Source organism: Puma concolor, chromosome A1 (assembly GCF_028749965.1).
Source record: "Puma concolor isolate L17-30 chromosome A1, mPumCon1.1.hap2, whole genome shotgun sequence".
Classification (NCBI taxonomy): domain Eukaryota; kingdom Metazoa; phylum Chordata; class Mammalia; order Carnivora; family Felidae; genus Puma; species Puma concolor.
In genome coordinates, this window is record NC_141667.1 from 209,205,618 (window position 1) to 209,223,233 (window position 17,616).

The following is a 17,616-nucleotide window of genomic DNA, read 5'->3' on the forward strand; positions in this document are numbered from 1 at the left end:
GATCATGGTGAATAATTCTTTTTATATGCCGTTGAATTCGATTTGCTAGTATCTTATTGAGAATTTTTGCATCCATATTCATCAGGGATATTGGCCTGTAGTTCTCTTTTTTCACTGGGTCTCTGTCTGGTTTAGGAATCAAAGTAATACTGGCTTCATAGAATGAGTCTGGAAGTTTTCCTTCCCTTTCTATTTCTTGGAATAGGTTGAGAAGGATAGGTATTATCTCTGCTTTAAACGTCTGGTAGAACTCCCCTGGGAAGCCATCTGGTCCTGGACTCTTATTTGTTGGGAGATTTTTGATAACCGATTCAATTTCTTCGCTGGTGATGGGTCTGTTCAAGCTTTCTATTTCCTCCTGATTGAGTTTTGGAAGAGTGTGGGTGTTCAGGAATTTGTCCATTTCTTCCAGGTTGTCCAATTTGTTGGCATATAATTTTTCACAGTATTCCCTGATAATTGTTTGTATCTCTGAGGGATTGGTTGTAATAATTCCATTTTCATTCATGATTTTATCTATTTGGGTCATCTCCCTTTTCTTTTTGAGAAGCCTGGCTAGAGGTTTGTCAATTTTGTTTATTTTTTCAAAAAACCAACTCTTGGTTTCGTTGATCTGCTCTACAGTTTTTTTAGATTCTATATTGTTTATTTCTGCTCTGATCTTTATTATTTCTCTTCTTCTGCTGGGTTTAGGCTGCCTTTGCTGTTCTGCTTCTATTTCCTTTAGGTGTGCTGTTAGATTTTGTATTTGGGATTTTTCTTGTTTCTTGAGATAGGCCTGGATTGCAATGTATTTTCCTCTCAGGACTGCCTTCGCTGCGTCCCAAAGCGTTTGGATTGTTGTATTTTCATTTTCGTTTGTTTTCATATATTTTTTAATTTCTTCTCTAATTGCCTGGTTGACCCACTCATTCGTTAGTAGGGTGTTCTTTAACCTCCATGCTTTTGGAGGTTTTCCAGACTTTTTTCTGTGGTTGATTTCAAGCTTCATAGCATTGTGGTCTGAAAGTATGCATGGTATAATTTCAATTCTTGTAAACTTATGAAGGGCTGTTTTGTGACCCAGTATATGATCTATCTTGGAGAATGTTCCATGTGCACTCGAGAAGAAAGTATATTCTGTTGCTTTGGGATGCAGAGTTCTAAATAGATCTGTCAAGTCCATCTGATCCAATGTCTCATTCAGGGCCCTTGTTTCTTTATTGACCGTGTGTCTAGATGATCTATCCATTTCTGTAAGTGGGGTGTTAAAGTCCCCTGCAATGACCACATTCTTCTCAATAAGGTTGCTTATGTTTATGAGTAATTGTTTTATATATTTGGGCGCTCCGGTATTCGGCGCATAGACATTTATAATTGTTAGCTCTTCCTGATGGATAGACCCTGTCACTATTATATAATGTCCTTCTTCATCTCTTGTTACAGCCTTTAATTTAAAGTCTAGTTTGTCTGATATAAGGATGGCTACTCCAGCTTTCTTTTGGCTTCCAGTAGCATGATAAATAGATCTCCATCCCTCACTCGCAATCTAAAGGTGTCCTCAGGTCTAAAATGAGTCTCTTGTAGACAGCAAATAGATGAGTCTTGTTTTTTTATCCATTCTGATACCCTATGTCTTTTGGTTGGCGCATTTAATCCATTTACATTCAGTGTTATTATAGAAAGATAGGGGTTTAGAGTCATTGTGATGTCTGTATGTTTTATGCTTGTAGTGATGTCTCTGGTACTTTGTCTCACAGGGTCCCCCTTAGGATCTCTTGGAGGGCTGGTTTAGTGGTGACAAATTCCTTCAGTTTTTGTTTGTTTGGGAAGACCTTTATCTCTCCTTCTATTCTAAATGACAGACTTGCTGGATAAAGGATTCTCGGCTGCATATTTTTTCTGTCTAGCACCCTGAAAATCTCGTGCCAATTCTTTCTGGCCTGCCAAGTTTCAAAAGAGAGATCAGTCACGAGTCTTATAGGTCTCCCTTTATATGTGAGGGCACGTTTACCCCTTGCTGCTTTCAGAATTTTCTCGTTATCCTTGTATTTTGCCAGTTTCACTATGATATGTCGTGCAGAAGATCGATTCAAGTTACGTCTGAAGGGAGTTCTCTGTGCCTCTTGGATTTCAATGCCTTTTTCCTTCCCCACTTCAGGGAAGTTCTCAGCTATTATTTCTTCAAGTACCCCTTCAGCACCTTTCCCTCTCTCTTCCTCCTCTGGGATACCAATGATGCGTATATTATTTCTTTTTAGTGTATCACTTAGTTCTCTAATTTTCCCCTCATACTCCTGGATTTTTTTTTTCTCTCTTTTTCTCAGCTTCCTCTTTTTCCATAACTTTATCTTCTAGTTCACCCATTCTCTCCTCTGCCTCTTCAATCCGAGCCGTGGTGGTTTCCATTTTGTTATGCATTTCGTTTAAAGTGTTTTTCAGCTCCTCGTGACTGTTCCTTAGTCCCTTGATCTCTGTAGCAAGAGATTCTCTGCTGTCAACTATACTGTTTTCAAGCCCAGCGATTAATTTTATGACTATTATTCTAAATTCACTTTCTGTTATATTATTTAAATCCTTTCTGATCAGCTCATTAGCTGTTGTTATTTCCTGGAGATTCTTCTGAGGGGAATTCTTCCGCTTGGTCATTTTGGATAGTCCCTGGCGTGGTGAGGACCTGCAGGGCACTTCCCCTGTGCTGTGGTTAATAACTGGAGTTGGTGGGCGGAGCCGCAGTCAGACCTGATGTCTGCCCCCAGCCCACCGCTGTGTCCACAGTCTGACTGGTGCGTCTACTTGTGATTTTAACATCTACTCTCTTAACAACTTTCAAGTATATAACACAGTATTCTTAACTCTAGTCGCTATGTTGTACATTACATTCCCATGATTTATTTTACAATTAAAAGTTTGTGCTTTTTGGGCACCTTCACTTATTTTACTCACCCTCCACCCTCCCATTTGGTAGGTTGCCTTTTCATGTTGCTGATGGTTTCCTTTGCTGTGCAGAAGCTGATGTTCCACTGGTTCTGTTTTTGCTTTTGTTGCCTTTGCTTTTGGTGTCACATACAAGCAATCATCGCCAAACCTGATGTCAAGGAGCTCTCCTCCTATGTTTTCTTCTGAGAGATTTTGGTTTCACATATCATGTTCAAGTCTTTAATCCATTTTAAGTTATTTTTTGTGTATGGTGTAAGATAGGGGTTCACTTTCCTTCCTTTGCATATGGCTGTCTAATTTTCCTGGTAAAATTTCTTGAAGAGACGATCCTTTCCCCCATTTTATATTCTTGGTTCCTTTGTTATAAATTAATTATCCATGTATGTGTGGGTTTACTTCTGGGCTCCCTATTCTGTTCCATTCATCTTTGCTACAACATGGATGGACCTTGAGAGGAATATGCTAAATTAAGTCATAAAAACACAAATACTAAATGAGCTCATACAGATGTGGAATCCTAAAAAAAAAAAAAAAGACTTTATAGATACAAATAACAGATTGGTGACTTTTTCAGGAAATGGAACCCTATCTTATACCATACACAAAAATTAACTTAAAATGGATTAAAGACTTGAACATGACATCTGAAACCAAAATCTTTTAGAAGAAAACGTAGGAGGAGAGCTCCTTGACATCAGGTTTGGTGATGATTGCTTGTATGTGACAACAAAAGCAAAGGCAACAAAAGCAAAAACAGAACCAGTGGAACATCAGCTTCTGCACAGCAAAGGAAACCATCAGCAACATGAAAAGGCAACCTACCAAATGGGAGCAAATATTTGCAAATAATATATATGATAAGGGGTTAATATCCAAAATATATAACTCATACAACTCATTAAAAATGTGATTAAAGGGGCGCCTGGGTGGCTCGGTTCGTTGGGCGGCCGACTTCGGCTCCGGTCATGATCTAGCTGTCCGTGAGTTCGAGCCCGCGTCGGGCTCTGTGCTGACAGCTCAGAGCCTGGAGCCTGTTTCAGATTCTGTGTCTCCTTCTCTCTGACCCTCCCTCATTCATGTTCTGTCTCTCTCTGTCTCAAAAATAAATAAACGTTAAAAAAAATTAAAAAAACATGTGATTAAAAAGTGGGCAGATAATTCGAGTAGACAATTTTTCCAAAAAGGATATATAGGTGGCCAACAGGGACATGACAAGATGCTCAACATCACTAATCATTAGGGAAATGCCTATCAAAAACACAGTGAGATATCACCTCACACATGTTAAATGGCTATTATCAAAGAGAAGAAAATAGTAAAGTACAGGGGTAGTGAAATGTCAGTTTTGGAAAGGTCTTTGAAATAGGAACAAGTCTAAAAAAAGATATGGGAAATAATACGTATCAGTTTGCATAATGTGTGTAGAGAATAGCATATTGAGAGATCTGTAAAATAATATCTCTCAAGAGCTTTAAGACATTTCAGAGTAATTTCTAACTATGTCAGCAAGTTTGATATTGACGTTAAACTTGCCAAATAAATAAAATATGTGATATATAGTTGCTCATTTTATAGCAAATGAAATTGATTCCAAATAATTTAATTGGTCTTACAGTGAATTTCCAATAGTTCTAAGTCTTTATTAAGATCACAGGAGTTTAATATTTCGTATCACACTACTACATGTTGCTGTTGTTCTATGTGTGTAGACACAGGGATAGAAATGTGTAGAATAACAATATTTTATGGCATCAATACTTAAAACATTGTCATTTGACAGGTACATGGGTAGGGAGTGCTTTATTTTTTTTTCAGGCCAACATTTATCACTACTGAGAGATAACTTAAAGGAAACGTCCGAATGCTATGTTTATTTTCCCTTAAATATATTGGTGTCAAATGACAGTAACAAAGCACACAATTTTTCCATTTAAATAAGGTGCACAGTGACAAGGTTTGGATCAAAACACTTACTCATTTTGACATTTTCCATGAGAAATTATTCCTCAAACATTAAGCCTGACTAGTAAGGGATTTTTATAATGGCATTCCCCAAGTCATAATTGTCACTGGAGAGTTTTCACGAACTTTCCTTTAAAATTATCTAATTACTGGGGTGCCTGGGTGGCTCAGTAGGGTGAGCATCTGACTTCAGCTCACATGACGATCTCATGGTTCCTGAGTTTGAGTCCCCCATGGTGCTTGCTGCTGTCAGCATGGAGCCTGCTTCAGATCCTCTGTCCCCCTTTTACCTTGCTTCTCCCCACTGGCACTATCTCAAAAAAATAATCATTTTTTAAAATGAGCCTGGGTGGCTCAGTTGGTTAAGTGTCTGCCTTTGGCTCAGGTCATGACCTCATGGTCTGTGAGTTCAAGCCTACGTTGGGCTCTATGTTGACAACTCAGTGTGAGCAGGGGAGGGTCAGAGAGAGAGGGAGACACAGAATCTGAAGCAGGCTCCGGGCTCTGAGCTGTAGGCACAGAGTCTGACGTGGGGCTCGAACTCACAAACCGTGAGATCATGACCTGAACAGAAGTTGGACGCTGAACTGACTGAACCACAAGCACACCAATGTTTTTGTTTTTAAAACAGCAGGTTAAACTGATTTATAAATGCAATGTTATGTATATATGACATCCTTTCTGGATTTTGAATTGCCCAATTTTATCTTTTGGTTTAAATATCCAAGTTATTCTCAGTCCTTCCAGAGGTATTAAACACATTTATTTATTAAAACATTTTAAATGTTTGTCTTTAGTCTTGGAAAGTAACAAGGGATCTATGCTAATGACTTTCAGAAATAATTTCATTTCCAGTTGTCCAAGATGTGTTAAATATCACTATTTCAATATGGGTCAGGGACCATATTGCTTTATTGAGATAATGACAGTGACACCTGGAATGTTCCACTGTAAAAACGAAAGCAAAAAAACTTGGTAGCTCTGACCTGGTGTAACACTTTGACAAAGAAAACACAAGCTCCTCTGTGTGAAAGGAGTCATATATACCCCTTGCCTTTCACTTATGTTTATACAGTAAAATCAAACATTACCCTGGTGATACTGATCTGGAAGATCTGAGATGTATACTGCTTTCACAGACCAACACAAGATTGTGGAGATGCACATGAAGTCAATTCAGAGCAGGTGCAAACCTCAGAGAGAAATCGCATTCAGTAAATATTTACTGAAAGGCTATTATATGTCAGTAACTGTTCTAGGCTTTAGGGATTAAAAGACCAGACCTCAAAGAGTTCAGCACCAAGTAGCACAGACAGAAAAGTAAACAGGTAATTCCTGCTGATAGTAACATCATTGCATTTTTTTTTTCTGTTCCAAATACAAAACTTTTTCCATATCCCTAGAAAATATCCTTGAGAATACAGAAAAAGCAAAGTCTGGCAACAGCACTGAACGTTTGCTATTGCCTGGAGAAGTTTCCCACTAAATGAATGATAGAAAAGATTGAATTTAGAACACGGTCTTGATTACTCATTGCATGGCATATGCTTAACCAGAACAGGCAGACAGAACCGAAAGAAGTTTGATGTAATTGACTCCACCAATTATCTGTGCATAAATCCAGAATACAGAGGCTGCAATGACAAAAACAAACAAAAAATTCCCTCCCAAGACATACATAGAAAGGCAAAGCAACAGGTGAATGTCCCTCTAAAATGATAGGAAAAAAAAAGACATATTCTGAGCTGGTCAGAAACAGAATTGTGATCTCGTTCCCTATTAGTCCCTACTATGGTACGGATATTCAAACAAAACAGTTCTCAATACGCAAAACTGTAAACAATAGAGAGCAAGAGGTTAAAAAATGGGAGGGAATCTCATAATGTGTAATTATTTAAGGATGGGCCTTGTAATGAAGTGTTTGCTCCAAGAAGCAGGCTTCAATTTTGCAAGCCATCAGGTGCCAGAAAGTTACTATAACCTCAATAAAGAGTGGTTTGTAGGGGGTGTGAGAGTAATCAGCCTCTAAGCTGAATGATAATTTATAGATCTATAGAGACCTGGAGCTTGTTAATTCCTGTTTACACTGGGAGCAGCTTTTACTTTAATCTAGACTATTATATGGCCAAACAAGAATATGAACATATGATTAATACACAATGCAATTTTTCAACAGAATATATGTTTTTTCATGTGAAATATCCCAATTTCAACAATGGCATTAAATATAGATTTATAGCATTATGTGGGGCTGGTAGTGTAGACTACATAAAACTTCTCTGCAAACTGTATTTGGCTTATGAAACACAGTTTGGGAGGTCTACTATAGGATATAGACTTTTATATTATAATGAGACTATTAATAATAAGAACAGTAGCAATAAATGGGAGATAAGAAACATTTTAGATGTGCCATCATTCTAAAGACTTTATATTTAATCCTCACCAAAACAGACAAACAGAGGCACATAAATCATAAATGTTAAGTAACTTGCCCAACATTACCCACATAGGAAGGATGGAAGATTTGGATCACATCTGACCATAAATCCTAATCATAGATGCCTGTAATGAGAGTAGGCAAAGTCCCAAATAAGCCCAGTAGGTCCTGGCTAGATATACACCTGTTAATGCCTGGAAACTAAACTAAGGTCTATGTAGAGTAACCGGCTTCAGTTTTATTTATTTATTGCTTTTTTTTTTTAATTTTTTAAGTGTATATTCATTTTTGAGAGAAAGAGCATGACAGGAGGAGGGGCCAAGAGAGAGGGAGACACAGAATCTGAAGCAGGCTACAGACCCCTCATGGGGCTGGAACACAGACCGGGACATCATGACCTGAGCTGAAGTTGGACACTTAACTGAGCCCCCCAGGCGCCCCTTGACTTCAGTTTTAAATCTGAGTAAAAAATCCTGGTGATCAAAGTGAGTGGCAAAGATGTCTACTTTATCTATTCTCAAACACTAGGTCTAGGTAGACTTTTTTTGTTGTAGACAAGTTGATAAGAAATTATTTGTGGCATGAAAAATTTTTAATGAGTAACTTTTCTTTAAAAGCAGAAAAAAATTTTCCATTAAAAATGTTCATTTGCTAATATATATATAAATGAAAACATATATAAATAAAAGAAACCAGACTCAAAATATATTCATAGTGTATGATCCCATTTGTATGACATTTTGGGAAAGACAAAGCTATAGTAAGCAAAAAGAAATCAGAAGTTTCTAGAAGTTTGGGATGAGTGGAGAGATTGTCCTTGATAAATTTTGGGGAATGATCAAAGTTTCTTCTTCATATCTATTGCCAAAACACAGCAAGATAGAGTAATTTTGTGTTTCATATTACAATACTTAAAAAAAATAAGTGTCTTCCCGGGTGCCTGGTTTGGGTCAGTCGGTTGATCGTCCGACTTCGGCTCAGGTCATGATCTCAAGTTCTTGAGCCCGCATGGGGCTCTGTGCTGACAGCTCAGAGTCTGGAGCCTTCTTCAGATTCTGTGTCTCCCGCTCTCTGCCCTCCCCCACTCATGCGCACGCGCGTGCTCTCTCTCTCTCTCTCTCTCTCTCTAAGATAAACATTAAAAAAAATTAAAAAGTGTCTTTTGATCACTTCCTATAAATTATCGCCATGCTCTTTCTTCCTATAAATTATCACCACGTCGTTTTTAAAAATTTTTTGTTTATGATTTTGAGAAAGAGAGAGAGACAGAGCATGAGCAGGGGAGGGGCAGAGAGAGAGGCAGACACAGGATCTGAAGCAGGCTCCAGACTCTAAGCTGTCAGCACAGAGCCTGATGCGGGGCTCAAACTCAAGAACCGTGAGATCATGACCTGAGCCAAAGTCAGACACTAACGACTGAGCCACCCAGGCTCCTCTATCACCATGCGCTTTAAAGAACTGTACGCATTAGGCCCTCCCTACATCCCCAAACTCATCCCTAACCTTTTTGACTTGATCACTTTGCTATAAGATGCAGCATATTCTTCTTCCTGTTCCTTTGAAGTGAGAACTCCCTCAGGGCCAAGAACAATTTGCTGGCAGAATTTCAAAGGCTAAGTCTTTTCCATCCAATTCTCGCATAAACACCTTTTTTTTTTTTTTTCTTAGAGGCCAGGAGTGGACATTTCCCCACCCACATATAGTTATTTTATTTCATCCTCTTAGATTACTTTTTGTTTATTTAACTTGTTTATTCATAAACAAGGATAGAAATTGTTCCAAATACTTTCAGAGGTAACACAAAAAAGTTTCACTTAAAGAAAGTACAAAAATAATAACTTTGGCAAATTCTTGGCATATTTAAGTATTTTTCTTGGTTTTTGTTCATTGTATCCTGTGTTCCAGACACGTGTGTGTGTGTGTGTGTGTGTGTGTGTGTATTCTATATATAAAGAATCTGAACTTTATATAGAGGAACAATATATTTATTTGTTACCAGCACTATGATACACTTGATATACTAAAATGCTACATTGTTAATCATATTTATCATGGGATATGTATTATATATCACATGTTACACATTATGAATATGTTCAAAATAGTATATGACATTTAATAGGACATATCATAAACATTGCATATTATATTTGTTATTTAGTTTATAATTATGTATTTTATGAAACTAAATAAAATACATTCTTATTCACCAAACTGTAAATTATATATTCTCTATGCTGGAGTAGAATTTAGCAAGCTAGAGTCCAATTTGGCCTGTCAGCTGTTTTCATAAATAAATTTTTATTGGAACACAGTCAAACCCCTTCATTTATGTATCGGGCTATTTCCATGCTACAAAGACAGTGAGATTAGTTGCAGAGATCATACGGCCCTGACATCCAAAATGTGTATTATCCAGACCTTTATGGTAACAGTTTGCCAACCCCTATCCTGGAGTATAAGTATTACATCTGACTTTCTCCCTTTCTTTCTTATCTATGTGTCTATCTGTCCACTCATCTATCCTCTACACATTGTGTAATTTGTAATATTAGAGTAAGATACACTTATAATTGTGTTGCACGGATATAAAAAGTAACTAATACAGGTATGTTTCTTTCGTTATGCCACTCCTATTTCTCAAATGGGTTATTACAGAAAAACAAAGACAAGTAAAAGCAAACACCCTCCTCTTTGACATCTACTTTTACCTTCTAAATCCCAGGCTCCAAAGAAAGAAATCCTGTCAACCACTCTGCTTAAAATCTTCCATTTTTCCCCCTTTGTACTTAGAATAAATCAATAACTTTATCCTGATTACGATTCTATACAATCTGGCTTCCACAACCCTACCTCCACACTGATTCTTACCCTCTAAATCCATTCTTCACGCATATGACAAATTCCATTCTTCTCTCTTCCTGGAATATTTTTCCCACAATCTTTCTATGGCCAGGATATCCTGCCATTTAGATCTTAGCCTAAAAGTTATCTTCTCAAAGACCTTCCTTGGCTACACAATCTGAAGTGTGTTTGTTTATATGTTGTTACTTTGAATTTATCCCAACATTGAAATAAAAGTCTAATGGAATTAAAGATTTTTTTTCTAACCTGTTCACTGTTATACCAACAGGACCAAAATAGTGACTGGCTCAGCCTGTGTTAAAAATCTACTGTGTAGGGGCGCCTGGGTGGCGCAGTCGGTTAAGCGTCCGACTTCAGCCAGGTCACGATCTCGCGGTCCGTGAGTTCGAGCCCCGCGTCAGGCTCTGGGCTGATGGCTCAGAGCCTGGAGCCTGTTTCCGATTCTGTGTCTCCCTCTCTCTCTGCCCCTCCCCCGTTCATGCTCTGTCTCTCTCTGTCCCAAAAAAAATAAATTAAAACGTTGAAAAAAAAATAAAAAAAAATTAAAAAAAATCTACTGTGTAGAAAAATATACAACATGTTTTTGTATATGGATATTTCTATCCTTCCTTTTCTGACCTTACAGCATGATCTTTCACATACGAATTCACCACTGGTCTATTTTGTCTGAGTTCACAGTTACTGAAAAGGAGAAGAAATCCTTTACTTCAGCAAACAACCATCATGGCAGAGTGGAATAGCAGACCAATGTCTTGAGTATCACATTTGGAGAATGGTCAGAACCTGATCAAATATAATTTCAGACAGGACTCAGTTTTTTGTTTTTAAATGAAACGTGGTCACTTATCACAAGTTATTTCAAATCAGTGTGCTAACTGAGAAAGGTTTCTAAAAACAGTAGAAAATTAACTTTTATTCAATTGAAATTTTATTCAATTTCCATTACTGTTGTAGAGTTCTGTCCATTGTTGGAGGACAGGTGGGTGGGTTAAAAGGGTGATGGGTATTAAGGAAGGCACTTGTGATGAGCACTGGATGTTTTACATCAGTGATGAATCACTACATTCTACACCTGAAACTAATATTACACTGTATGTTAACTAACTGGAATTAAATTAAAACTTGAAAAATAAAAATAAACAAAAATTCAGGCATGAGTAGAAGTACTAGCTACTCATGGCAAAATGGTGGTATAAACACAATTATGACTTTTTAAGCATCATAAACTGAGACTCAAAATGTTTATATAAGGTGCTCAAGGAAATTGACAGCATGGACTATTTTAATGCAGACCTTCAGTCTTTAAAGTAGGTACTTTCCATTAAATCACACTCTATAAATCTCCTTTTGTTTTATATATTTTAAGGATTATGAGAAGTAAATGTTTTAATACATATTAGAATGACTCATTAAATCCCTCCCTGAAAAATAAGGCAAAGTTTCTTCATCACATATAAATCAGAATGTATATTCCAACTTTACTTTGCTTCCACACTGACATATCTCACCTACATTTTTTAAATTTGCATCATGTAATGCAATAAAAATAAATATGATGTTGCTTTTTATAAAAATAAACACAACCGTTTTGTACTTTTGTATTGTGATCAGGGACCCCCCCTTTCACTTTTTTTATATCTTTAATGTACACTAAGGTATAATAACTACAACAATGGTCAATCAATTTTCATAGATACAAATGCTTCTTGAACAATACATTAATTTCTATATTTATATACAAGTTATCCCTTTTCTTCTTGGCTTTTCTTAATATCATCTCTTACATCTCTCATAAGTATTTCCAAATAGATCTGCCTTTTATCTTTAACTTTTGGATTAAAAGTTCAAGAGGAGATATATAAATGTGAATTAAAACTGCTGCTATCATTGAATATTACATTAAGATTTTAGGGAGGAGGAAATAGTTTACATGAAATACCTTAAAAGACAATCAAACATAACATTTTGAACGTAAATTTTATGAAAATATTTGCTGTAAAACTTACATAATAAAGGATGATGGTCTTTTGAAACTTAAGTTATATAATTAGAATATGATGAAATAAACCAGAGAAAATTTAAAGCTAAAATCAGATTATTGTGTAGGATTGTATTGTGAATACAATCATATATACATCTTCACCTATCTAAATCATGTCTCAAAGAATGAGGAAAAAAAGGTAAGAGTAAAGTTAGGTATTTATTAGCCAATAAATGATTTAAATGTAAGGGTTATAAACTGAAAGAATGTTAAATGTCCAACCAAGCCTTGTACATACACAGGCCAACATAACATCCATTATTGTATAGACTTTATATAAACACAACATCTTGGTCTCTTGTTGTTGGACATTGATTAATACACCTTTTTTAAATGTTTGTTTTGAGAGAGAGAGAGAAAGAGTGCACAAGTGGGGGAGGGGTAGAGAAAGAGGGAGAGAGAGAATCCCAAGCAGGCTCTGCAATGTCAGCACAGAGCTCAAACTCATGAACCATGAGATCATGACCTGAGCCAAAATCAAGAGTCAGATGCTTAACCAACCTGAGCCACCCAGGTGCCCCTATTAACATTTTTTTTCTGGTTGTGTGCTTGCAGAAAAAAAGTGATACAATGAATTGCCTCCCTTTATATGATGTGGCATAAAAAAGATATAAACTGATATTAGAAGCAGTCAGTGAAATACAAGCTGATAAACAAAAATATGCTAAATTGTACAAATATGTAAATGTGTATAAGGATGTGGATGTTTACATGTGATGTAGTTTACCTTATAAATAGTATCCAAAAAATGTAAAATGAAGCAGAGCATTAATAATTTGCCTTGCTATAAAAAACATTCTTAATTCCATTACTTTGTTTTTAATCTAACATTTCAACTAATTGAATATCACAATGTGCTACTCATAAGTCTCCTGTGAATCATTCAAGTAAAACTTAACCTAGTGATTGAGGTATTAACAGAGGAAAATGATTTTCTGCATTGCTTTTGAATGACATTGATAATAAACTCTTCCTTAACTTTAGTTTTCCAATTGTGATAATGTTACATAGAAGTTACCAAAGCCTCTTCAAAATTAAAAACAATTATACAGTCACCCTTTTTCATGGACAGTAATATACTACCCCCTTAATCACTTTTTAACTGTGCTAATTTATAGCTACATTTTCAGGCTTAGAGGACCACCATATCATTGGAGTTGATGGACAGTTCTGGCAATGTAAATTCTCTAGAGCACCTCTGGAAAAATAGAATAAAAAACTCCATAAATATGATATTTTTAACTACTAGCAATATAAGCATAGTCACTCCCATTTTCTACAACTTAGGGACACAGAATGAAAAGAACATTGCAACTCACATTTCAGAAATTAAATAGTTCACATTTAGAACAGTTCCAGAAAGCAAGCTGGCTGGCTGCTGGAATGTAAAGAACCAAGGTAAAGCAGCTGAAAGAGACTGTTTCAGATTTACAATATACAGATAGATCCAGGGAAGTTCTTAAAAAAGCTCTTGTGTATTTACCTCCCTCTTCTCATTTCTCTCATCAGCTCTTCTAAGGGTATACCTATCATGTGTAAGGCACTATGAAAGTCTCTTCTCTCAAACTGATGCAATTCAGTGTAAAAGATAAAAAAGAAAAAAAAAATGAAGGGGACCATGAATAATCAGAAATAACCTAAATATTCACTAAGAGGGGAATGGATAAATTAATTATTGTATACATATCTTCCTTGACTCATGGAGTTATGTCCTGATAAGCCACCATAAGTGAAAAAAATCATAAGATGAAATGCATTTAATACACCTAACCTACTGATCATCACAGCTCTGCCTTGGGTGCCTTAAAAATTCTCAGAACACCACCATTAGCCTGCGCTTGGGGAAAATCATCTAACACAAAGCCTATTTTATAATAAAATGCTGAATATCTCGTGACATTTATTGGATAATGTACTGAAAGCGAAAAACAGAATGGCTGTATGGGTATAAATGGCTATTTAACCCATTGCATTGGTGTATTGGTGGTTTATCCTCATGATAGTGTGGCTGACTGGTTGTGCAGCTCACTGTCGCCACCAAGCATCATGAGAGAGCACTGCACTGTGTATCTCTAGCCCCCAAAAAGATCAAAATTCAAAAGGTGAAGTCCAATTGCTACTGAATATATATCACTTTTACACCATCACAAAGCTGAAACATCGTAAGGCAAAATATCATTAAGTCAGGAACTGTCTGTATTCTTATAATAAAGCAAAACAGAATACTGGACTAGAATAAAGGATTACTGCATTTGCCTCATGGACAAATCTCAAAACTGCAAGAAAAATTTAAAAAAGCAAATTAAAGATGACATATATATACCTTAGATGTCATTCATGTAAAAATTTAAAAGATGCAAATAATATACATTATTTGTGGATATAACTCTAGTAGTAAAAGAAAGACAACCTACTAAGTAACATAAACTACAAATTGAGATATTGGTTTTCTCTGGGAGAGCAAAAAAGGAATGAATTAGGTATGGGTGCACAGGCAGTTTGAAATGTTTATATAATTTTTTAGGTACTTGAAATAAAATTTTAAAATCTAAAGCAAATAAAGTGCAAACATTTGTCCAGATTAAGGTCTGAAAATTATGACATTTTTCTGTCTTCCCATTTGTTTGAAATAATTCCTAATATTAAAAAAAGAAAAAAAAATTTTCAAATTTGCACAAATATATATATATACATATATATATGTATATATATATGCATATATATGTATATGTGCACATTTATTTTTAGAGATCCTTCTCTTAAAATTTATAGCATGACACCTAAAAGCTAAAGGACAAAAATGTTGCAGTTTGGGTCGTTACACTAATATTATATTAAGCTCATATGTAAGTTCACATAACGCAAAATAAAGCTGAAAATTAAGGTCTCAAAAAATGGATGGTACAAGCTTTCAGTTATGGAATGAAAACTTCAGAGGGATACAGTAATAGTCTTATAATAGTGTTGTATGGTTACAGAAGGTAATTATACTTGTGGTGAGCATAGCACACCATACAGAGTTATTGAATCACTATGTTGTATACCTGAAACTAATGTCACATTCTGTGTCAACTATACTTCAATAAATAAAGAATTAAATTAAAAAGAATGGTGTATCCAAGGAAAATAAAAAGCACTTCCATTTCTGGAATTGTAGAAATTAACGAATTAGACCATTACTAACAACATTAATTTTTAAATTAAATTAATTTAAATTTCTTTGGACTCCAGTTACTGTGGTAAGAAAAAGGGTATTAAAAGCACTAAAAGTGCATTTTTGTACTTCAAACCTATCACACACAACAAAGATTCATAAAAGTCCGCAAAGAGGGAGCATTAACAAACAACAAGGTTCATAGCAGAATAAGAAAGAAAAGTACAGTCTTAAAAACATTACTGACAAATTCTGTGAAATCTCAACTCCAAAGAAAGATTACAACATTCCCATTCATTTCTATGGGTAAGATTTTCTTACTGAAATTACACCCTAAATTGTAAATATGGTAGTATATAGGTTCTACTGTGTTCGTCTTATGAATGAGTTGTACCATCATATAGCATCTCTGTAATTAACATTAAAATAGCAGGATGTATTTGTCATCATACAGCCAGTCTAGATCTGTTTGTGGTCCATCTTTTCATCCATTTGCAAAAATTTATTGCATTTTGAATCAATGAGGACATGGGGCAATTTCTATTCTCAGGGTAGATATCACAATGTATAAGGGTCTTCTTTTCTCCACATCCTGGCCAACACTTGTTATCTCTGGTCTTTTTAATAATAGGCGTCATCTTAGCAGATGTGAAGTGATATCTCACAGCTATAGTCATAACAGTAGGATATTGTCATAAAAATGGACACATCAATGGGACAGAATCGAGAGCCCAGAAATAAACCCATGCATATGTTAGCAATTAATTCATGACAAAGTAGCCAAGAATATACAATGGACAAAGAAAAGGAGAATCTCTTCAAGAAGTTGTTTTGGAAAAACTGGACAGCCGCATACAAAAGAATGAAGCTGAACCCCTATCTTATACCACACACAAAAATCAACTCAAAATGGATTAAAGACTTGAATGTTAACACCTGAAACTATCAAACTCCTAGGAGAAAACCCCTTGCCACTGGTCTTGTTGATAATTTTTTCAACATGACATCAAAAGCAAAAGCAACAAAAAGCAAAAATAAATAAATGGGACTGCATCAAACTAAAAAGCTTCTGCACAGCGAAGGACAAAGGAAACTATCAACAAAATGAAAAGGCAACCTATAGAATGGGAGAAAACACTTCAAAATCATGTATCTGATAAAAGGTTGATATCCAGAATATACCAAGAACTCACACAACACAATAGCAAAAAATAAAAATAAAAATAACCCAATTAAAAAATTATCAAGAGACGTGAAAAGTCATTTTTCCAAAGAAGACATACATGCCAATAGGCATATAAAAAGGTGTTCAACATCACTAATCATCAGAAAATACAAGTAAAATATATTACTTTGTCTGAATATCTGTAACATTATTAAAGCATAAATGGCAAAAATATCCATATTTAGTCAACAGGAGAAAATAGTATGTAATATAATAAAAATAATACACAAGAGCATATTATTAAAATATGCAAAATATATGTTTAAGTAAGGTAAGAAACCTCACAGGTCAAAAAAGTGTTTTTAAGATGCTGTTGTTTTCAAGTTTATCATGTAGCTTTTTTTATTTATATTAGAAATTAGTAAAACCAATAAATAAAGCAATCAGAAGAGAGTTTATGTAGAACAAAATAACATTCATTTGCCAAATTAAAATAATAATTAAACCCAGTCAATAACAGAACTGTATGTAATACACACAAAAAAAGTCAATAATTTTACTGTATCAAGAAAAGTTGAAAATAGTATATGATGGTAAGTCATTCTGGAGATCAGGCAGAGATTTTCACTGAGTGAAGTCTGCACATTGCATTTCTTTAAATATAAACCTATATTGATAAAAGGGGTGTCAAATATGAAGAGTTAACGCTACCTACATTTGGACACTTCTTCATTTACTAAACAATGGACATCACTACTGTTATTAAAATTATCATTACATTACTATGGTTGTCGTTATGATATGTGGTACCATGTTCCACATCTCTTTTGTAATTTCTTTTGACACTATCAATTAAGTGAATTCGTTAACAAGTATATTAAGAAGTTAAAGATTTTGAAATTTCCTGTAGTGGATTTACCTTTTCCTATTAAGTACATGAGTATAATGAAGCTGGCAGATTACTTCTTAGAAGTTTTAGTCCTGAGTCTGCAAGATAAGGTGTGACCCCCCTTTCCTGGCTACCTGACTTTAAGCTATACATTTCTCAATAAAATTGCTTTTGCTTTAAA